At 35.4% G+C, this 24878-nt stretch overlaps 1 protein-coding gene across 9 annotated transcripts in view; it reads left to right on the top strand.

Moving 5' to 3' along the window:
* NLGN1 (neuroligin 1) overlaps positions 1-24878 on the top strand; it is a 910345-nt gene that overhangs the window by 276414 nt on the left and 609053 nt on the right. The gene's annotated exons all lie outside the window — the stretch shown is intronic.

Raw genomic sequence — 24878 nt, forward strand, 5'->3', positions numbered from 1 at the left:
TGTCTCAAAAAGAAGAAGAAGAAAAAAGAATTGAATCATTTTACCTTAACATGGTTAACCACATTGGAAGACAGAGGATATCGATATGAAATAACTTCACAATTGACTATACTTTTACTTGCAACAATACTTCTCCTGCCACTTTACGTTTGGCACTTTGGTCAATCTTCCAACACTTTTGCATATACTTTACTCTTTTTCTCCACCCATTATGAAAAGAAGCTAGATAGGAAATCACATTTAACAGGTGAGAAAATGGAGGCACTGATATTTTAAGTATCTGACCCAATGGCAAACACAAGGTAAAACACCTGGTACTACAATTTAGGCTTTCTAGAGATCAGTGCTCCAATGAAAAGCTTTGTAGTTAAAATGTTATTTTTAATGCAGAATGAGTACTTCGTGCTCATAAGAATTCAAATAAGAAAGGAATAGTTGCCTGGGCACGGTGGCTCATGCCTGCAATCCCAGCACTTTGGGAGGCCGAGGCAGGTGGATCACGAGGTCAGGAGATCGAGACCATCCTGGCTAACACGGTGAAACCCCGACTCTACTAAAAATACAAAAAATTAGCCAGGCATCGTGGCAGGCGCCTGTAGTCCCAGCTACTCAGGAGGCTGAGGCAGGAGAATGGCGTGATAGCGGGAGACAGAGCTTGCAGTGAGTCGAGATCGCGCCACTGCACTCCAGCCTGGGCGACAGAGTGAGACTCCGTCTCAAAAATAATAAGAATAAAATAAAATAAAATAAAATAAAATAAAGAAAGGAATAGTTTACCTGTAGTCATGAAGCTATACTTCTCTTCAAGGTTTTAGCAGAGTAACCTTTGGGATTTATGTGCTATCTTGCTTCCAAAGAGAATACAGGAAATTTTTCAGATGTTATTGATCCATACGTGTGAGACAGTAGATGGTTGTTATCAGGGCAAATAAAGACTGGGTGAAATGCTTACGAGATTTGCATAAGGTTATTGTTTACAACAGAGTCTGTTCTGACACCTGATGATATAGAAATTCCTGGATAGGTGAAGATTAAATCTTGGATGTATTCTTAATGGCTTTGGTCAAGTTATTAGACCTCTGAGAGCTTTTGTGTCTTATCAGTACAATGGGGATACTGGTGACACCTCTTGGATAGAGTTGACAAAAACTTGAATGGGAGAGCCCGTGTAGATTTCCTACAAGAAGGCTGACACCTTCAAGGAGATAGTCTTCCTCTCTCTTCTCTCCCCACCATGTCAGACACTTCTTCATTGTTTCAGCTTAGGTTACCTCATTCGAGACTTACTATCATTATGTATAGCATTTTATAATTTTATTCTCAAGTTGAAGTACCTATTACAATGTAGCTCTGTCAACTATACTTTTTTCCCCCTTGCTGAAAAATAGAGGTCAATGTCACTTTATAACAGCAGAAATGGTTATACAATACTCAAAAATTAGGGATTATGTCAGCAGATAGACCTTTAAGGAGTCACTGTAGGTTTTTGCTGGTATAAGCCTTGTCAATAAACATTTGCTCTCTCAGAGTAAAGGGATTTAGAATGATGGTTATATTTTTAATAATTGTGATGGCATGACAAGGAAACTGGTTTGTGATTAAAGGTTGATGCTTTTAAGTACTAAATGGAGACTTTTTAGGAGATTATATTGGTAAATCAAAGATTTACGTTATCAGCATCAATTTTTTTCCCTCATGAAAAATCTCTGATAACCATATATGATCAAAATGATATTTTCTTGATGCTATGAAATGTACCCCTGGGTAAAATAGTAAAATAATAAGATCATGTGAGCATAATTTATGTTGTCATTCCTTTAGCAATAAGTAGCTACTAGTACTAGTTAATCCCTGATACAACTCTTAATATGTAATGGTATGGCTATGTCATTCACAAAGAGGAAAATAATGCCTTTCTATTCGCCATGGTAGACTACTTGTGCATTTATTCTGAAATCAGTATCAGAACATTAGAGTATTCATTAAAAGGAGAAGCATTAAAATATGGCCTATTTTACTATTTTTGAAACACTGGTCTGGTTTGCAAGGTCTCGTTTGCTTACCATGATTTTTGTAGTAATAGAAAATGCAGTTTTTGCAGAAATGTTGCAGGAGTATCATGCATGGTGCATTTAGTTCCTAAAATAACGCTGTGAGCTTAGTGGTGTTATCCCATTTTGTGCATGAGGAAACTGGAGCATAGAGAAGATAAATATCTTGTTAATGTTATACAACTAGTTAAACATCTCAATGCAACCTCCCTCTAACCACAAAGCCATGTACTTTTTTTGTTTTTTTAAGTACATATGTTAATGGTAGAAAGGTGTCCAGGTTGTCGGCGTCTTGAACAGAGAATTGGACAAAACGCACAAACAAAGCAAGGAAGGAATGAAGGGATTTATTGAAAATGAAAGTACACTCCACGGTGTGTGAGTGGGCCCAAGCATAGGGGCTCAAAGGCCCCATTACAAATTTGGGGGGAGTTTAAATACCCTTAGAGGATTCCATTGGTTGCTTGGAGTACGCCCTGTGTAAATGAAGAGGATGAAGTAAAGTTACAAAGTCATTTACTTGGCCTACGCCCTGTGGAGAGGATATTTCCTGTCATAGCAGAAGTGTGAATCAATCAGCCTTATGTTCCCTGCCTCCAGACCCTGTTTTCCTGCTTCACATATAGTCATCCAATAATCACTCATGTCTAGGGATCCATATTAAGAACATAAATTTTGTTTCATTTTCTGACGTAATGAGAGGGAAATGAAAAATACATGAAATTGTAGACTTTTGACAGATTTATGTAAAACATGAAAGTAAATATATGAACAATCAATAGTAAAATGGCCTTGTCTAAAATTTAGTTATTTTACATGTGCATTAGCCATTGTACCAAGGATATTTATTGTGCCCTTATTGTGTACAAAGCACTATGCATTCATGTCATTATCCCAGCTTTACAGATGAGGAGACTGAGGCTTAGGGAGTTTAAGTAGCTTGTCCAAAAAAAAAATTTAGTCAACATCTGGGTGACTTCAAAGTTTGTGCCCTTAATCAGTATGCTATATCTCAGGCCGAAGTGAAAGCCCTGTAGGAAAAAGGAATTGTAATGTTAAGAATATGTTATTTAAAGTTATAGGAAAATTTTTAAAGGAATAGAAAGCTGCCCTTTCAGTATGAGAAATCATTACTGAGGAGTTAATTACAACAATAGTATATTAAGGATTGAAGACTATTAATTATTACGGTAGCTTTTAAAATTTTGAGTGGAGAAACCTTTCCTAAAGCTGCTTATCCCCACAAATTCTAGGTTAAATAAAACATGGTGAGAGAGCTTAGAGAGTCCCAGTTGGGATGAGACATAGGTTTATAAACTTGGAGAACATAATTCAGCCTATACTAAGTTTTCTATCTCCCAGAATTCTGTAACTGTAGTAATAGGGATTTGGAATATATGTTTTTATCATTATAAAAAAATTTGTATTTTTTTCATGTTTCTGTATGATAAGATTATTTTGGCTAACTAGATTTTTTTTTACTTAAATTATATCAATCATTGTGGTAGCATTATTTTTCGTATGTTGGCCGGAAGTTTTTGATTGACAGCTATATGCTTTTAATTTATAAAACATTAATTAGTAATAAACTGTGTTTGTTAATCTCTAAGAGCATGAAATTTTGGACATAGCATAAAGGAAGAGAGAAGCAGCAGAAAGGAAAAAAATCTTTGTTGATTGAATATTTGGGAATGATTTCACTGATGTCTATGTGGATCTTCCTTAATGAAATGTTTTTATTTAACATGGATGAACATCAATAAAATACTCTTTTTTTCCCACTTTTTGGTCTTCAGAGTAGTTTTCAAAATGCCAGAATCCCATATTCATTTCATTGCACATATATCTGTCAATTGACCAGCCAGCTCAATCTTCAAAATTGATCATTTTAATGCATCTAGGAGCTTCAGGTAGCAGAAGTAAATTGAACAATTTATTAAAACAAACAAAGAAAGCTCTGAGAAGTCTTTACATAAAATAATTCATCTGATTATCAAACCATAGGTAAATAAGGAAAAAGTGCTTGCTAATAGGGAGAATAGATAGCACTTCACTCAAAAATTTTAGCCAATTATTTTATTCTTGGTAGCTGATCATATTGTATTAACTATCAGTTATCGATGCCAGGAAACCATGTAAGATAATTTTGTGGTTGCTAGAGGTGTTGGGGGAGTGGGTGTGGGCTGGGAAGAAAGGAGGTGGTTGTGGTTATAGAAATGCAAAACAAGGGATCTTTATTGGTGTTGGAACTGTTTTGTATCTTAACTCTTGTGGTGGACACATGAGCCTGAATATGTGATAAAAGTGCATAGAACTACTCTCTCTCTCTCTCTGTCTCTGTCTCTCTCTTTCTCTCTCTCTCTTTGTCTCTCTCTCTCTCACACACACGCACACTAGAGTATAAGTAAAACTGGGAAAATCTCAATAGGATTAGTGGATTGTATCAATGTTAATATGCTGATTATGATATTTTCCTATAGCTTTGCAATGTGTTACCATTGTAGGAAATGGGTAAAGAGTGCAAAGGATCTCTCTGTAATATTTCTTATAACTGCATGTGAATATACAAATAATGTCAAAACAAAAAAGTTAATAATAATAATAGTAGTAATAATGATAAGATATAGCAAAAGGAAACTAGAAAAAATCCTTCATTGAGCTTTGAGGCATGCTGCTCTTCCTTGTTTTCTAAACAGCCAGAGAGCTGAGCTAGTGATGCCTTTGACAGACTGCCTGCTAGCAATCTAGCAGGCAGATCAACAGGACTGGAGGTCAACAGGGCCAGATGGAAATTGGAACAAACAAATCCCTAGTACTGGGACCAGAGCTCTGCTATATTCCAAATCAGTTCAAGTACCATATGAAGAATTTTAGCCAGTCTACCCTTTTGGTTCCCTGACAGTGGCTATTCAGTATCCAGTAATTGCTAATATAAAGAATATACATGCTATGTGTTTCAGATAATATAAAGTTTTTGTTTGTTTTTTTCTCTATACAGGTAATATGGTAAATGAATAAAATAATTATATGTATATACCTTTGATGTACTTTTTATATAAATTCATAAATTGGAAAATACATTTTATTCACATTTAAATTTATTTTAAATATAATTTATTCAAATTTTTATTGTGAACATGTAGTTGCTGCACACTGGAAATATTAAGTAAACATCTATCTTTAGTCTGAAGAATGTAAACTTCCACTGTACATCTCAGCATACCTCAAACAAAGCAAAATTTCATATTTTCTTATAATTATTTGTCTTCGTATGTCTCTTCTGATAAGACATTGAGTCCTTGGACTGTAGAACAATTCTCCTTATTTTGTTTGTGTCTCTCTTCTTACTTTGACCACCATCCTTTTACTCCCGCCCTGATGTCTAGCATAACACCCTGCAGATGCAGATGATTAATTAATATTTGTTGAATTAATTTAAAAGTGAATTGTGGGAAAACAGATTCAGTGATAGAGCATGTATAAATTCCCAGAGCATATTAAATTTCCAGAGAAGGAGAATAGAGTCAGAAATGAAGGACCTGAGACTTAGGGAAAGACTGTTTGCGTAGCCATCAGAAAAGTGCTTCAACAAGGACCAGGGTAAGCTGTACAGATACCTTGGCAGCTGTAGAGTGAAGATTGGCTATTATCTGGCTAGAAGGGTGATCTGAAGACCAAGATTTACACCCAGGAATACAAATCAGAACTCGATTCTATGAATATTGTCTCTCACCAGACCCAAAGGTAGTGCCATCTTGCACCTGCTTGGAACTATGTGCTAGAATGTCTTTCAGACATCCAGGCTAGTACAGAAAAACATACAATATGTTTGTATGCATGTAACTCCATCAATCAATCATTCCTTGTCTGCTTCCATTGCTTGGTTCTTATTTACTTTAATTTTTAATAAATTTGTCATTTAAAACTTCAAGTTGCCTATAAATTATTGAGGAGAGAAATAGATTTTAATTTCCTTAATAATAATCTATTTAAACCAAGGCAGTTTCTTCACAGATGAGCAGAAATATTGTTGTGCAAACACTACTATATAGATTTGATAAGTTTATAACCTATCAACTATGAGGCTTATGCATTCTAAACATACATTTAAAAAACATTTTAAATGCAGATAGATATATATATATACATATTTAGCTACATGGGACAAAAAGAACTACCATAAATAGACTGTCCATAACTAACTAGTCACTGTGGCTAAGGACTCACATAATTTCCATAACAATCCTTCCTGAATTCTGTATTAATGTCTACATTAGGTAGGTACAGCAATTAAATCTTGGAAACATTAAATTGTCGATTGAAAGTCTTACAGCAATACTAAAGATGGGATTAAACTTAGGGGCTAACAGCAGAGCCGTATTCATTCTTTGACACCACGATGCAGTGTCATATAATTTAATTTTCAGTTATCTATAGTTTCTGGTGCAATTTTCTTCAGTCCTGTCCAGTTCTGTGTGTGGCATTGTGTATGTGCAGTTTCCTCAGTTTGTCCCTTATCTTGCTGTATATGGAAGCATTTATGGGATCCACTTTTGAAACGGCCTCTGAATTGAAATACAATATAGCTAGTCAACCTGAGTGTCCGTAGGCCTTTAATGTGACAAGGGCAGTTTATTCTCACAGTCTCTAATATAGTCATTTGACAAATGTATATTCAATGCTTGCTGTTTATCAGGATTTGTTCTATGTACCAGGAAGACTAAGATGAATATGGCATGGTTCCTGCTTTTAAGAAACATACAGGCTGTTAAGAGGGCTACGTTAAAAATAATTACTACACAGAGTAAGGACATGCCGCAGTAGAGGGAAGAGAAAAGGCCATTGGATATACAAAAAAGGGAGAGTTTAATTTTGCTTAGTTATTATAAAGCCATAGGAAAACTAGGGCAGGCTTCACAAAAGATGTGATTTTTGATCTATGTATTGAAGGAATCATAGGAATTAACAGTTGAAAAGGGGATGGGGTTCATTCCAAACAGAAAGATCCACGTCACAGAGGTTGCAAGCGTGCTGCAAATGGTTCGTTATGGCTATAGTGACTATAGAGTAAAGAAGTTGAAGAAGCAGCTGAAGACAAGAGATCCTCTGAGGTCTGATTTTAAAGGACCTTGTACCCTACGGGTTAGACTTCATTGTCTTGGTAAAGAAAACTATTCATAGGCTATACTTTTAAATTAGGAGAGTAATGTGGTCAGATATGAATTTCAAAATGATTACCCTGCCAACAACATGGAAAATAGATTTTAAAAACTGAAAACAGGATACTAGTTAAGAGGCCACACATCTAATCTAGGTGAGAAACATTGAGAGCTTCTGCTAAGTAAGTGATATAGAAATTGAAAAGATGGACCGATCTTATAGACATTTAGGAGAATTCCTTGCTTTACAAGGTTTTGGAATTGAAGAGTCTATAATAATTGGGTGGTTCCATTAAGTGAGAGAAAAAGTATAGTAAATGGAGCAGTTGGGAATTAGAAGAGTTTGGTTTAGATATGTTACTGAGTTTGAGGACACTCGGGAAATCACAAATTAGTATTGAACCAGTCTGTCACTGCAAAGATTTTTCATTCATCTGTATTTTGCAGCCCCGATGTGAAAAAGAAAAAAAAAAGTAAAAAAGTACAGGGAGATTTTAGAAATGATATAGAGTTGATGAACAGCAAATAGATTAGTTGATTGAGATTTTTGATAAAAGAAAAATGTAAATGATGCACCAGCGCTATTAAAAAAGGAAAAAAAAAGATGAAGAACTGATAGATGGACAGAAAATGCACAGCTGAAGAAATTAGAGGTTCCAGGATTTCAGAAAAGATAAAGGAGTGAAGGAGCTGAAATAGTGTGAAGATTTTACAGGCAGCACTAATTCTGAGTCATGTGGTATTCTATAGATTCGCGTTATATGAGTGGGTTGCTGAAGTGATTTGGGGATAAATGTTCTACAGGGGAAGGGATAAAAAAGACTAAGAAGCTAGAAAATTGGATAGGTTACCTCCATGTGTTGCAATCGCTGAATACCATTTCATAAGTTAGGTTGGAGAAGTAGACTATAAGCCAAGAGCTAATTTTCTCTATGAATGTAAATTGACCTGGAGGTCAGTTGAAGAAATGATGAAAGGATGGAGTAGAGGGTGTTACAGTAAAATAATATTGGTCTCAGGGAGGAAAGACTTTTTCAAGAGTGAGTTAATTCTATTTTGAACTTTGAAGTAAGATGCCAGGAACATACCTGGAGTCTGATCTTAGTAATCCCTGCATCTGATTTTAGTAATTGTTAACCATGATAAACCTACTGTATGTGCTTACGACTAGACAACGGCCATCAATGAATGAGACGTGGAAACCCCCTCTATGTCCTACAGAATATGGCATGTTTTATGATAAAAGTTCTTTGAAAAGTTCATGCCAGGGAAACAATTAATTATGACTGTGAAAAGAAATCAGGAAATCTTCTACAGAAGAGAAAATATTGGACCAGTACTTGAAAAGTACATATGATTTTGGTTGGAGAAAAAGAAATAAATGAATAGAGAAAAATGTTCTGGAAAAGTGAATATGTTAAGGCTAAAGAGAAAAGAAGATGAGGGTAGAAATATTTTATTCTGTAAAAAATAAAATGAGGTTTTGAAAGTTTATTTTGTTTTGTTTCTTAGCAGGGGTAGTGGTATGGATAGTGGGAGGTATTTTAGTTAGAACTCATGAGGAATTCAGTATGAAATGCTGAGCTTTGTGCTAATTTATGTTAATATACTGCAGCCTTATTAAGTATTTCACTTACTCATTTTTCTTGATAATGTGATTTGTGCAAAGGTAACAGTAATAATTTGAAGAAGGAGGTGCCACTTTTAGGAATGATCAGAAATGTACTTTTAAATTATCTATATGCCTATAAATCACCACTGCCAAGTTCTAGAAAATTCTAAGGTAAAAGCAAACATTGGAAGATAAAAATGCAATTTTGAATTAATTTAAAGTGTAGACAGTCATCAGTTTTTAAAACAATATTCTCTTTGTTATCAAGGTGACAAGTTTTTAAAATTCTGAAAAAACTAAATTCAGTTTAAATTTTAATTCTCTGGGTGTCAAGTAGCAAGATGGAACAAGGTTATGATTCTTGTGTTTGCTCATTAATACCATTTTATGACAATGATGATATTTCTGCATACATTTGAAATGTGTTAATGACATGTAGTTAAAGGAGAGGACATTGGTTGACGATTAAGTTGAACCTCAGTCGCTAGGGACCATGGATGGAAACTGAAGTAACTTTGGGAGGTATATACAATATTTATTTGTTTCAGTTCTTGGTGCAGAACAGAATGTTCTGGACAAAGAACTAATGCAAATGTACCCTTTCTGGCTCCAACTGAAGCAATGTGATGCCTTGCAATTGGAATTTTGAGACATGGGAAACTGGGTCAGATTTTCTTTCTGCTTCAGGCTATACTTTTTTAAAAACCCTATAATAATTAATTTTTAAGATTTCCCATTTGCTTCATGTTAAAACTATGTCTTTCAACATGTTTAACAGTGAATTTTAGCTACATAATTTTATTTAAAATTTTTTAGGCTATCAAATGCATGGTGATTGGACTGACTGTTAACTTTGTATAGATTGAGTCTACTGTCTTCAAAAGAAATGCAGCATTTTCTGACCAGTGAGATAAGATAAGCAGAAGTTGTTTTATATTCAGAGTACTATTTTTTTAATATGGTAAAGAAATAGAAACATGAAATGTTTTTTCCAAGCTAAGGTAACAAAATGACTTTATGGTCAGTGTTTGGATGTGAAAGAGGAATAGAAGATTGATGTTTTGATGGATAATAATTGACTGTTAGCTGTTCTCACTCTTCTAAAGGCAAGGATGAATTTGCACTGATGCTTCCTTGCTGTCACTCTAAATAATATATTTCTGTGGCTCAAGCTGTTATCAGTAATTGTAAGTAGGTATTTTTGTGACAGTCAGTCCTCTGGAGCCTACATGATGAATCCATCCTTGGCCTCTCCAAACCTCCCTGGCTGATGTGCTTGAGGTTTGCAATTGTGTACTCCCTACCCCTCAGGGAGAAATCTGCACATCTTCCTGGTACTGTTTTAATGGGGAACTCTCAAGAGTAAGACATATTTTTGGCCCTGATTAAGCACTTGGGCTCTAGACTCAGACTGCTAGTAACTACTTACTAGGTGTACAATTGGGCAGGTTACTTAAGCTCTCTGCACCGTGTTCCTTCACTGACCATAAGAATATTGAACAGACAGTAACCCACCTCACAGGGACATTATCAAATTGAATGTGTAGGCATGTGATGCCGTCAATACAGTGCTAATAAATGCTCAATAATTACTTCTTCTTGTACTTCTTTTGACGGTTTGGGGAATTCATTTAACTACCCTAGTCAACCTCCTTATTTCTAAAACACTTGAACATAATATTTTTAAAGGATTCTGAGATTTGTGAAACCAACTTACTAAGAATTGACAGTGTGAGCTTTATTTAGTAGGAAAATAGGCTGTGGAATCTGTTAGACCTGATTCGATCATGACTATGCCATTTGCTAGTGTTTTTCTGTGGGTAATTTGTCTTTACTCCCTTGTCTTTTTTCTCATTTTTAAGAAAAGGTGAGATTAATAGTAGTACCCACATCATTGAGTTTTGAAAGAATTAGATGAAAGAGTTTATGTACAACACTTCATTTAGTGGCTAAATTCAAGAAATAATAACTATTGTTATTATTTTCAAATTTTTCATAGAAATATTGCCTTTATGAAGTTGTCTTTGCCCACCTATAAAGACAATAGGTGGCCGGGCACGGTGGCTCACGCCTCTAATCCCAGCACTTTGGAAGGCAGAAGAGGGTGGATCACAAGGTCAGGAGATCGAGACCATCCTGGCTAACATGGTGAAACCCCATCTCTACTAAAAATACAAAAAATTAGCCGGGCATGGTGGCACGTGCCTGTAGTCCCATCTACTCAGGAGGCTGAGGCAGGAGAATCACTTGAACCCAGGAGGTAGAGGTTGCAATGAGCCGAGATTGCACCACTGCACTCCAGCCTGGGTGACAGAGCGAGACACTGTCTCAAAAAAAAAAAAAAAAAAAAGGTATTACTACATAAGCCATAATTTTCCATACCTAAGAACTTAAATAAATGGGTTAACCCATTATGCCTGAGGTTGCAATTTTGTGAATTTTTACAATCAGACCTTGGCGATGACCTTGAGCAGTAGGATATAAATAACTCCCACATGCTTAGCATTCCAATAATGGAACACCAGGCATAAATGGATCCAGTCTTCTAAATTGTTGCCTGAGGTGTCAATGAATTATATACTAGCAAATCATGGATGTTGAAACCTGAGGTTCATATCAAATTCAGATATCTCTGTAGTTGAAGAAAGCCAGCAAAGCTATTGTAATGTAAAGAGTTTACTCCAGCATGAGAGAATATTTAGAGATTTTTATTAAATTGTCATATAAGTTGCTGGTTTTGCAACTGCTGACAGATATTAAAACCGTGCTTTTCATCATAGGACATTCTGTATACAGTGTGCATTTTTGTGGTTAGTTTTAAAAAATAAATTTAAATGTTTCTTTCTCCCATTTAGTATTAAAATGCAGCTGGGATGTATTTATAAATGATGTATGAGAATCTATTTTTTGCTCCTTATAAAATACAGAGAGCTAATTTGATTTGCTTTTCTTTCATTTTTATCCCCTTGTCTCAGTGGAAGAAGCTATCATTCCTACACATTTCAAGTCCTCCTTCCTTCCTCCTCTTCTTCCCCCCATGGCATGAATACTGCTTCATGCACTGTGTGTTTGAAAACACTGCTTTTAGTGAGTGCTGGTATCATCTTTCTGGGAAATAGAGTTGAAATTCCCCCAGATCCCACTAAGCTCTCCTCAGCCTGTCACTACTGAGGATATGGAACTGACTACATATTGGGGATTCTCCAAGTGACAGAACACCAACTATTGCTGAGATGTGTAAATTAGAGAAAAGAGTGGATTTGAGGTAGTAACTCAAAATATGATTTTCTTACCCTCTTTCTCTCGTTCCCTATTCCCATGGTAATCAAAAACACTTAATTACTTAATTTCAAGTTAAGCATTTACTGTGAGAAAATTATTTATTCTTACTTTACTTCAGAACCCATCCACATAATTAAAACACAAGTAATTCCTTTCACTTAGTTGATACAATCAAATAAGATAATGTATATGAAACAGATGATAAACTGTGAAGTGTGGAAGGGTGTGTCAGGTATAATGCTTCGTGCTTTGCATATGTTTTCAAATGTAAACATCATTTCAACCCAAACAGATGCATATTATCACCATTTTGCAGATGAAAAAATAGAGGGTAAGGCCAAGTCACATGCTGGGAAATGGCTGTTGGACTTGATTTTAGCACAGATCCAGCTGATTCCAAAGCCAATGCTTTCTTTAATCACAGTAAACAAATCATATATCATTATACGATTATGATTTACATAGTAAACAATTTACACAGTAAACTGTGTAAACAGTTCACAGTAAACAAAAGTATGTTATTATTACTTAATTGTATATAGCAAATGTACCTTATTTTATTTAGTATATTGAAATTCAAACATGCCAAAACAGAAAATAATTTGAAGTGATTATTAACTTTTCAAAAACATCATTTGCTTTTGAAGACAGTAAGTTTTTTTAAATAGAGCCCTTTGTTTTAAATTCTAGTGTCATTAAAGATATGACTTGATTTTTAAAGACTTCACTTCTATATACCTTTCCAGCAGCATGTGTTTTAAACAGACTGATTTGCCTCTACAGTGCCTTTTTACTTTGAGCTCTGTAAATAGATGAAGCACATTTGGCAAGGATAAATGTGAAGTTTAAAAGTCAGAACTTAAGTAGTGTGCATATCTTTATGATACTGTAAGGCTGAAGTGTACCTGGGTAATAGATGTAAAAGACGTCCATTGCTCCAATTTACTAATAGGCCATTAGCTTTCTACACATCTGGGCTTTGAAAAACTAGACCAAAGGAAAACATGCTTGTGATGTTCAAAGAACCCAATTTTTAAAATGTGTTCAAGTGGTCCCACTAAATCTCTAAGCTCATGTGACGTCCAGTTTACATCATATTGGAAATGTCAGTCACTGAATCAGGTTATTGTTCGCTTTTTTTGTTTGTGTTCAAATTACATATTGAGAATTTACATGAAGTAAGTGTTTCATGATGAAAATATTTGAAGCTTGAAAGTTGTACTTTTGTTGAATTAACTGTATATTCATCCCAATTTAATATTTTCCTGACCTTAGCAGTTAAAATTGTAACTAAGCTATTTTAAAAATTAATACATAACAGTGGAGTGTTATTACAAAGGCCTTTAAAGGTAAATAATCCTTGCTCTACTTCTGATAATTCAGAAATTATTGTTTTTAATAGAGTTCTTTTGCATGTAGATAATATATTATTTCATACTGATAGATTTTAATGTGTGCCGCCACTTGAATCCTCTATGCCCGGTATGGCACCAGATGATTCTTAGCATTATGTTAAGCCCTCATTATTAGACCATTTAATGGCCTTTTTCTTTAATAATGGAAACTCATTTAATAATGCATGGTTTGTGTTACATTAACAATAATTACAGGATGCTGAGTAGTTGCTCCAGTTGAAAATCAATTTAAATAAGTTGCTCCCAATATTACAATAGACACAAAATGAAACTTATTGGTCATTAGTAATTATGAGACAAAATCATGAGGAGCCCTGTGGACAAGAAAAGAACAGATTCAAATCATTTTTTATGTATGGTTAAGACATATTCCCAGATTTTATGAGCTATGAGGGTTGAGGTTACTAATATCTTATGAAAATTAAGAGCTAAACGTGTTTTAAATGCATCAATAATTTGAACTGTCCTAAACACTATTATGGAAATGCTCCCACGATTGCTACTTAAACAATATTGCTGGATGATTTTCGAGGCCTTAAGTTAATAGTTACCACTGCTGTACCTCAGCCCCTGCATAGAACAAGGGCTGCCAGGCAGTCATCAAATCCCAGGAAAAGAGGGTAGTAGAGTTCCATTATCAGAGATAGGCTGGAAGTCAATGATTTAAGATGGTGACCTCTAAGTTGATAGGGCAGAAAGATAGCTATGTCACCTAAGGACTCAAATCCAGGAAGTTTGGTAAATGATCCCAAGAGTACCAAGACTGGGTGATCCAGTGTGACTCTGAAGCATGTGCCGGGGCTTTTTGTATGTGCTGTGTCAAAAAGGTAAGCACAATGAGAGGGTCGAATGTGAGTATGGAGATATAATTTACTATTCTTCAACATCAGATGTCCTCTTACAATTAAAATAAAATTAATACTTCTTTCACTTGATTGAGAAGATCAAAACCTGAATTTATGATGTGGGAGTACGTGGACTATATCAAACTACAAGAAGGGTAAAGGGAAGAGGGAGAAGAAAAGGCATGGCAGAGTCTAGCAATCATTGACCATGCTCATTTGGGAAGGTGGCTAACAACTATTTTTAAATTTTAAAACATTTTAAAGGAAATACATTGAGTTAAAACCAGAACTTGTTATTTTGGTCACAGTACACAATTGATTTTTCATAGCATAACTCTGGAGCAATATTGAGGTAACTGTGAAAGTGGAGACATTTTAGCTTATTCTTCAGTTGTTGAATTCTGAATTCTCTGAATATTGTATTAAGATGAGAAAGCAAACGCAAAGCACTTGACTAAAAAAAAACAAAATCAAAATGGAAACAAAATAAAATTACCCCAACTGTTTAATGAGTGAAAATTTCTTTTACTTCCTCTCTTTTTTTCATTTTCAAAAGGGGGTTTTAACTTCATTTTAATTTTATTATACCTCTCCTTAAATTAGAATTACTGTATGAAAGTTTTTGAATTCTGGGACTGACTCTAATGGGAAGAAAATAAGGAAAATGATGTTTCCTGGTGAGCTAATCAAACTTTGCTCTCTGAGGATTTTTAAGGGTGGTTAATTTTATTGTCATTACTATGTAAATGTTTCCCAGCTTCTAATCATAGGCATGCTATTGCTTATCCATGCTTCCCCCAGCCATAATAGACAAGATCCATAAGCTACTCCAACATCCTACATATAAATAGACACTCATGGCTGGCCGTGGTGGCTCACACCTATAGTCCCAGCACTTTGGGAGGCCGAGGCAGGCAGATCACGAGGTTTGGAGTTCAAGACCAGCCTGGCCAACATGGTGAAACACCATCTCTACTAAAAATACAAAAATTAGCCGGCTGTGGTGGCGGGTGCCTGTAATTCCAGCTACTCGGGAGGCTGAGGCAGGAGAATTGCTTGAACCCGGGAGGCGGAGATTGCAGTGAGCCAAGATCACGCCACTGCCCTCCAGCCTGGGTGACAGAGCAAGACTCCGTCTCAAAGAAAAAAAAAAAAAAAAAAAGATACTCGTGACCCTCATATGAAATCTGAATTGTGTGTGGTATGGGAACGAGTATCCAGGAGGAGTGGTTACTGTGGGTTGGAAAGTGTGTAGCACTGGGACAGTAGTAGTCTATGCATGTTGGGTTTTCCTGTGCTTGTAAAGAAACTCCAAATGGAATCCACGATCAGGTTGTTTACCTTAAATTCTGGACTTAACCCTATGTTTGTAGAACCGTGATGGATTCTCCTGTAACAGTGGTTCTCAATAAAATAGACTCAATAACTCCTTTGTGTAAAATCTTTTGTAATGCACATTTTACTAAAATGAAGCTAATGGATGATATTCTCTACCCACACATGCGATTTTTAAAAGTAATTTTAAAATGATATAGACCTTATTATGTAAATGCGTGGGTATGGCTTCACTAGAAGATGGATGAAATAGTCAGATGCTTATGCCTATACATAGAATCACTAAGATGAAATAGCTAAAATGCAGACAGATACAGGTGTGCTTTGTTGGGGACTCAAATAGTAGGAGCAGCCCTGCTGTCAGTCACCTGATCTTCCGAAATGGTAACTTACTCTTGATGCAATTCTGAAAAATAAAAATGTCTCTGGACTTATAAAACAGTTTATTTTGGGAGAACTTATATTTATACTAAAAAGTGAGAAAAATAAAATGTTCTAATATTGATATGTGAAAAGGAGTTGTTGATGTCATGGGCTCAGATAACTATACATATTTATTTCACTTATATATGTATGTCCAGCAAGGTCTTTGAAAGTTGTGTCAGATGTAGGATAATTCTTTACTCTACAGGAATGTTCCTTGAATGCAGAACAGCTAGCAAGTATTTCCAGACAATCAATGAAAGAGCCTCCCAAATTAAAAAGCAAACAAAAGACATTCTAAGGAACACAGCCACTGCAGGCAAGAACTGTTGCTCTGTACTAGAATACCACATTTTAAAATCTCAGTTAATTTCAGGAAATACTAGTTCTCTAAGAAAGGTCTAAAATTAAACAGAATGGTCAGAAGGTAATAAGGCATACTAGTGTTTCAAATACCTCATATAATGGACACTCTGCAGTTCATACACAAAATTGTATGTATTCAGTTGAGTTGTAGACCTAGACTATGTCTGATGATGAGATACTGCTGGTCATGTGCCTTTTCAAAGGCATTTTTTCAAATATTTAATGCTACTGCATGTTCTTCCTACTTGTGAGTCATATGACACGGTGTATGTGAACATGCTTTGTAAACCGTTAAGCCAATTGTGAGTGTTATCAATTCTATTATGGAGATTTTCTTAAATACTGACACAAGGATTTGCTAATGGCTCCTGAGGATGCAATGGAATCCTCTTATTTCATTTGCTGTCCTAAGGGAGTTTAAGTAAGCTTACACAAAGTTAATGATTCATTAGGCTTTGAGTTTTGGCCTCCTAAAACAATGCTGTTTTTCTTAGGACTTTGTATTCCTCTGAGTGCTGTGTGGTTGGGCAGTGGAGAGCGACTAAAAAGGTCATTCACATTTTCTTTTTAATCATAGCAATACACTGGAATCGAATCATAGCCATTGAGAGAGCCCTGTTACTGTCTCAGTCATTAAAATAAAGCTGTTTATCGAACACTAAACATATGCCAGACTCTACGTTATTAAAGATAACACAGGCAAGCCACGTGGTCTCTTACTCCAACCGGATGTATAAGAAAACTAATCTTGCTTTCTCCTATTGGATAAAAATTAACTGAGCATCCAATATGTTTTCAAGCTTAGGTATAATAGGATAAAATAGTTCTTGTAGTCAGCATTCAAAATTAGTCTTCAAAATGTCATGGACAAAATTGCTAATTTCTAAAAAGAACCTCCTCCAATTTTCTTTTCTTTCATTAAAATGGTGCCAAGGAGTATTGGGGAAGGGAGTTACATATGAGACTGGCGAAAAGTTGGGTTTTTCTGTTTTGGCATCCTGTTGTCACATTTAGTGTCTGCGTTTAGTCACTTTCCATTTGGGTGTACTAATAATTTATGACTGACTTCTGCTGCTAATGTCATTTATGTCCTACTCTGGTAGACCCAGATCTGCTCTTACTGGCTGCCTTGGTCTCATTTGGCTGCATAAAAGTCAGACCTTTCTTTATGTCCTGCGTCACCTCCAGCCTCTAAAGTATTCCTCTAGATTATGCTGGTGGACTGTACTGCAGGCCTGCTTGTTCTCAACTCAATATCCTGGACGTGTGGGACTGTGCTTGCAGCATGGTGAAACCAAACCCTACATCAACCCCTCTGACTACTTTTGCTTCTAAGGGTATGAGATTGCTCTTGTCACAGGACAGTGTGAGGTATCTGGTAAGGAGGCTTCCCCTGGGAAGTTACAGAGATTTGGGTAATGGAGGAGGCAGCCCCAATCTGCTTGTAGAGTTCCTCTGACTTCTCTAATGCCCCTCCCTATCTGCTGGACAAATCTGAACACACCCCCGCTGAAATGGCTCTTCAACTTTTCTTTCCACCTCCCAGAATTCTCAGAGATCAGAAAGAGAAAGTGGCATTTGACCCCACAGTCTTTTCCTGTAGGCACTGTTAAATCTGACCTTTGTTACCCTGAAGAAGGAGCCAAAGGAATTTTGACAAGATTCCTCAAGATAATGGCCTGGTTTGCAAGGCTCCCATGTGCTGCAAAATCATATTTTGTGTATTACAAGCTGAATTTTATCTTGAATTATTTTTCTTTATTTTATTTTATTTTATTTTTTATTATTATACTTCAGGTTTTAGGGTACATGTGCACAATGTGCAGGTTTGTTACATATGTATCCATGTGCCATGTTGGTTTGCTGCACCCATTAACTCGTCATTTAGCATTAGGTATATCTCCTAATGCTGTCCCTCCCCCCTCCCCCCAACCCACAACAGTCCCTGGAGTGTGATGTTCCCCTTCCTGTGTCCATGAGTTCTCATTGTTCAGTTCCCACCTATGAGTGAGAACAGGCAGTGTTTGGTTTTTTTGTTTGCGATAGTTTACTGAGAATGATGTTTTCCAGTTTCATCCATGTCACTACAAAGGACATGAACTCATCATTTTTTATGGCTGCATAGTATTCCATGGTGTATATGTGCCACATTTTTCTTAATCCAGTCTATCGTTGTTGGACATTTGGGTTGGTTCCAACTCTTTGCTGTTGTGAATAGTGCCGCGATAAACATACATGTGCAACGAATCCTGATCCTCCCACTCTACCTTGCCCCATTCGGTTAGGTACCTTGGATGAACTACAATAAAAATCCTGTTCTCAAAAATGCAAACAAGGAAAGCACTTCAGTAGTTTTCAAAATAAACTAGAAATAAGGGATGCAACAGTGGAGAGGGTAGACATGATCCCTTACTTCTATGGAGCCCATGTTCTATTCATGAGGAATGGGGGTCAGATAAATAAAAAATAAAATAAGTGGGGGATTAGTGTTATGAAAAAAGTAAACAATATTAAGGTAACGAATATAGGGAGGTTTGAAGAAACTGAGTGGTTCTAGTCTTTTGTTTATATTTGAAGAAACTGAGACTTAGAATTTTCCAAATATTAATCATTTACTTACTGACAGTCAAAAGCCGTAGCAGGACTCCAGAATCCTTACCGAGTGAGCCCATTTTATAGGCGACACTTAAAAAAGAAGATGAGCTAATGGTCTTGGCATGGATTCAGATTAGAATGACTTGTATTAAATATTGTGCTAAAACATTTTTTAAAAGTCTCTACTCAAGTGAATGGGACTGCTGACCACACCATCATGACTTACATATTCTATACCTTTAAACTTTTTGTTTCTCATTCCTAGAATGCCATTTACTCTCACTTCTAGGCATTATAAGTTTTATTGCTGCCTAGACACCTCCTTATTTATGATTCCAACTATAATGACCACATCTAGAAATAAGCTGTCAGCTCTTGCTATTACCTTCTGTGGCATTTTTCACATACTGCCTGAATTACTGTTTGGTTTCTCACTAAGTTGAAATCCTTTTGTGGGGCAAATAATATATACAATAAACGTGTATAGTGCTTTGCTCACAGTTATCAGTAAATATTTGGTGAACAAATACATGAATTATGTATTGAGAGTCCATGGTGTCAGATTCCATAGAAGCTCTTAGTGTATGAATGATTCATGGACCTCATAATGTATAATCAAGTTAATGAAGAACATAGTTTCTGCTTCCGTTTACAGCAGCACTGACTGCATATAAGAATAAATGCACAACGAGGCATAGATTTTTTAAAAAGATAAAAAGTGCAAAATACATAGATATGTGACTAATTATAGTTTGTATGGAGAGATCAGAGCCAAGTGTGGTTAGGGAAAGAAGCCAAAGGCAGAAAGACTTGAGTTGAAACCGTTTTTGGAGTACAGGCTGAACAGGTTGTGGTGCCTTACGGAAAGTGCCTTAGGAGAAGCTGTAAAAATTGCAGAAGTTGTAGAAGGGTGAACACAGTTCTAGGTAGAATATGTTAAGTTGATGTACCTGACTGAAATATTTACTGGGGAGTCCAGGAGATGGAGGAATGGAAGCTTTGAAGCTTGTGATTAGGAGCCTGAATTATATTCAAGAAATGATTGGTAGTCATTGTTGGCTTCTAAGAGGGGGAACTTGAAATAACATTTAGGGAATACTCCTACTCCTGTCCTTTGCTCATGCTGTTTTCCCATCTGGAAGATTTCCTTTTCTCCAAACCCCTCTTTAGCCCATTTCTTCAAGGCTTAATTCATATCCCTCTGTCTCTGAAGCTTTTCCAATGATTCCAGCCAATGCGTTCTCTCTCTCTCTTTCTCTCTGTCTCTCTGTTTCGCCATCCTCTGTATTTATTGCTTTTACTGCAAAATTAATATCCTTTTGAATTCTCTCTTCTTAATTTATAATAGGCTCTTTAAAAGATTTTCTAAAATACAGTTTTGTTCAGTAGCTGCAGGTTCTTATTTACATCATAAGGAAAATAAAATCTTTGAAGCCAGGGACTTTATATTACGTTTTTGTGCACTCCATTTAGCATTCATCTAGGTTCATGTGTGTTTAATATGTGTCTTAAAGTGGGATAACTTATAACCCAAGTATCAACTCAGAGATAACATTTAAGAGTTAGGAGAGACCTTAGAGGTCCTCCTCAGAGCTTGTGTTGAGATCATATACGAAGTCAGTACCAAGGGCCTGCATCACATTTTTTTCTGTCAGTGGTGTTATCTACCTGGATTCTATATGATACTGACCGTACTTGATTCTAAATGCTATTGAACGGCTTCCAAAACCAAAGAAAATGAAACAACAGCAACAAATATTTTCTTTAAGTGAAATGTTTTTACTACTAAAGATTTTTGGAAAAAAAATATTGGCTTATGGGTGGTGACTGAGAATACACATTAAATTCCCATCTGTGGAAGGATTTTAGTAATTTGAAAGCTAAAAATTGACTGCACAATGCATCTTTTTATAACAGAATACAAAATTAATTTTATTGCACTAAGGTACACATGGTATCTTGAATGTTGTGGATTTAATAGGTCAGAAAATAGTAGAAAATTTATTTTTCATGTAGCAATTATCAGGAAATAAAATGCAATGTACTAATTAAATCAATGTACTAATTAAATCAAAATATAGCATCATTATAATTCTCTTTTCATTTACTTGTTAGACATAAGACATTCTCAACTGGAAATCAATATTTTGTTAAGCCCACTAGTGTTTAAAAAGGAAATTGCTCTGCTCTTAATTGTTCTGCAGGTAGATGTTATGACATCGCTTACTTATGTAGTCGCCATCTCTTCAGATATAAAAGCAGTAAGCTTTAAACCTTGTTTGGCAGTTAATCACTTTTCTGAGTGAAGAAGTTTTTATTCAATTAAAAAGTCAGTGATCTATTCACATTTGTGGCTTGGCCCCCGGACATGACCCAGGCCTGTCTCTATAGCCCTAAATGTTATGTGACTGCTATATAATAAAGCAAATAATCAGTTATGTCTTTGAACATAGAAAATACTATATAAATGCAAAATATGACTTTTTCAACTACATTTTTCTAAAGTACAGAGGTAAGATTGGACTTATCTAAGACCTGCAGTGGGTGATGAAAATCCTTGGTAACATACTACTTTGGTGTTTATATTGAGTATTTTAGAAATGTGTTTGATAGCTACAATTTGGAAGTACGCAGAAGGCTACAGAGCCCTGAAGGCAAAGGTGAGCTGCTTGAATTAATATGAACTAAAATGATAATACCTTATACTTAAAAGCTAACTTTTTTACAATATACTTAGAAGTCTTTAGCTGCATTACCTCTAATCCTCAGAATACATCATGAGAATGGTCTCTGTGAACAGGGTTAAATGCACTGGAAAGAACGCTGATGGAAATAAGGAGGGGTCACTTTCCCATTAACAGGTACTATATAGAGTCAAAAGCACATGCCTGATGTCAGATAGAGCTGAGCACACAAACCATTTCTCCACCAGTGAGACGTTTCAATCAAATCAAGTATCCTTGCTGTTTTGCATGGTTCAAATTGGTGGCCTAAAGAGATTTGTTACTTGATTACCTCAAGAGTACGCTACAAGTGAAAGTAAAAACTAGAGTTACAACAAGTTGGTTAAGGAATCTTTGTAAGGTAATTTTGTGGAAAAATAACACAGCAAGTGATTCTGACATCTCAAAGCAGAATAAGATAAAATGCTGGGGATCTTATGGTATTGAAGGAAACGTTTTGATGTGCACCTTCTATAAAGTTCGTCCTTCATGTATTTCAGAACACAAGAATTTTTTTTAATTGTGAAGTTAAAGGAGGGCCTGAAATAAAATTTACTTGCCAACTATGGAAAGCAAATAGTATTATTGCAAATTCCTTCATGAATAGGGAGGTAGCATAAATATGTAACATGTGAGAGTAGAAAACAATGGAGAATAATGGAGCATGTGTGAAAAAGCTAAAACTTTACCAATACCTTCAAACATAAGAAGCTACTTAAAGTATTCATATAGTATTTATAAATTAAAATTATTTATTCATTGAAGGGAATTTCCTTTACTAAGTATCACACTGGGCAACCTGCTTATATTCATGTTATATTAGAATTTTAATTTATATTAGCATTGACTTTCCTAAATTTAGTAGCATGAATTAGAGATGTTTTTCTTCTAGTACTGGCTATACAGCAGACTAACAGATAATGTTTGGGAGGATGGTGCAGAAAATAATGAACAAAAAAACAGGAAATGGTGTTCAGAAGAATGAAAAATAAAAAAGAAGGTTAGTTTTCTTTAAAATGTAACAATATAGGTTTTTTGTGTTATTTTGGGTCGCTGAAGTATCCAGGACCAACATTTTTGGAAACAGTTGAGGATAGTGAATTGGAAAATAAGATTAAGGTGTTTATAAACTATTAATACGCAGATACTAGTTTAATTCATGCTACAGATTAAAATTTTAGGGAAAGTATAAGATAACACATTTAAGGACAATACACTGCTGATAATAGGAAGAAATAAAAGGAAAGTATAAGAAAATAATAGGAAGAAAACAGTCCTTAAAAAGTATGAGAACCCAGAGGAAACTGAATCCCAAAGTATCAACAAAGAGACAGCAATGAGACTGACCAGCTCTATTAGTGATTTTGTATGATGTATATTGCTTGTTGCTGGTCAAAGTTGTGAAACTCTGTTTTTTTTCTCTCTCTCTTTGTCTTCTGAAATAAATAAGGTCAATTTTAAATTATATTTCTTCTGTATGTTTAAGTCAGTGATCCACTCTGAGCAGTCTAGAACAAGATATGACAAGATGAGCACCAAATAAAACATTACGTAATGTAGAGGTGCAAAACTAACTGAAAATTGTTTAGACACTTGAGGGCCAAGTGTGGTGCTGAAAGCTTGTGAACAGTGATAAAGGCCCATTTAATATTTCATTATGTTTGGTTCATTGGGACATACTGATGTGTACATTATCTAGGATTTCAAATATATTGAGGTACAAACTGATTCAACAGAACATATTTTTCTCTCATATTGCCTTGTGTGATAAAAAGAAGCAAAACTGAATAAGATTTCATTTGTTCGTCAGAATGTACAGTAGGGTAAATGAAACATGTTTTTGTGCATAGCTCCTGATATCCAGAATGAAAACTTGTCATTTTTTCATAGGTGCCATTGAAAATATTACTTACCTGGTAGATTCCAGCCTTCATTGTAAATTGAAACATAAGATTATAAGCCTAGGGCTTACAGCATATCTATGCAATGGTCCTGATTGGAATATTACTCACATGTGCAATTTTGTGTTGCCTTTTATTGACTGTGACAAGACACATGACATGCAGCACGTGCACAACCACTGCAAACAATATTAGCAGAAAATGAATTCCAAAGAGGGAGAAGAAAAATACGGCCCACTACCAGCCCTCCACTGAAGTGTGGACAGATAGTTGAAGTGTCGGAAACTTTCAGATTTCAATAATAAATTCTGTGTTTATCTTTATTTGCTGTGACTTTTCCAGTGATTGTATTGAGACTTTCAGTATCTTAGGCTTTTCCAGAGACTTTTAGCTATATATGTTGAGCCTGACAGTCAAAGACTTCCAGCTGGGTGATAAAATTAGTCAGTTTTTTAAAAATGCCATATTTTTATGGCCTACATAAAGTTGCTAATAAATACTTCATTTTTAAAAAATACTTTTTCAGGAGAAAAAGAGAAGAATATCTACCTTCAGTATCCAGAAGTACTTTGAAGACATGATTCTGTACTGTTAAATATTCTAACAAACCAAACATTATTAATACAGTCAGTCTGCATGTTTCAAAGTAGTTGTCTTCTAAAATCCATTTGTTAATAGGTAGCTTGAAAATAAAAAACAATACATTTTTATGTAGGAAAAGATAATTAGGTTTCCAGATTGATCCACAAAATTCTCCTCAAAGAATAGTGCATCCAATGTTCATACTGAGGATTTTTATTTCAATCCATTTATTGTTCTGAGTCATTAATAAAATCTTATTTATAAAACTAGACCATATATTCGAATTTTTTATCTTATTATTTTCCAGTGCCTCTTACACTATACTAGCATGCTAACTATTAGATATTTTGTTTCTATTTTTTTTTCTTTGAAATACTGATTTCATTTCCTTTCGATATATACCCAGCAGTGGGATTGCTGGTTCATATGGTAGTTCTATTTTTTTTTTAACTGTACTTTAAGTTTTAGGGTACATGTGCACAATGTGCACAATGTGCAGGTTTGTTACATATGTATCCATGTGCCATGTTGGTGTCCTGCACCCATTAACTCGTCATTTAGCATTAGGTGTATCTCCTAATGCTATCCC

The sequence above is a fragment of the Hylobates moloch genome, unplaced genomic scaffold (genome assembly GCF_009828535.3).
Source record: "Hylobates moloch isolate HMO894 unplaced genomic scaffold, HMol_V3 SCAFFOLD_13, whole genome shotgun sequence".
NCBI lineage: Eukaryota > Metazoa > Chordata > Mammalia > Primates > Hylobatidae > Hylobates > Hylobates moloch.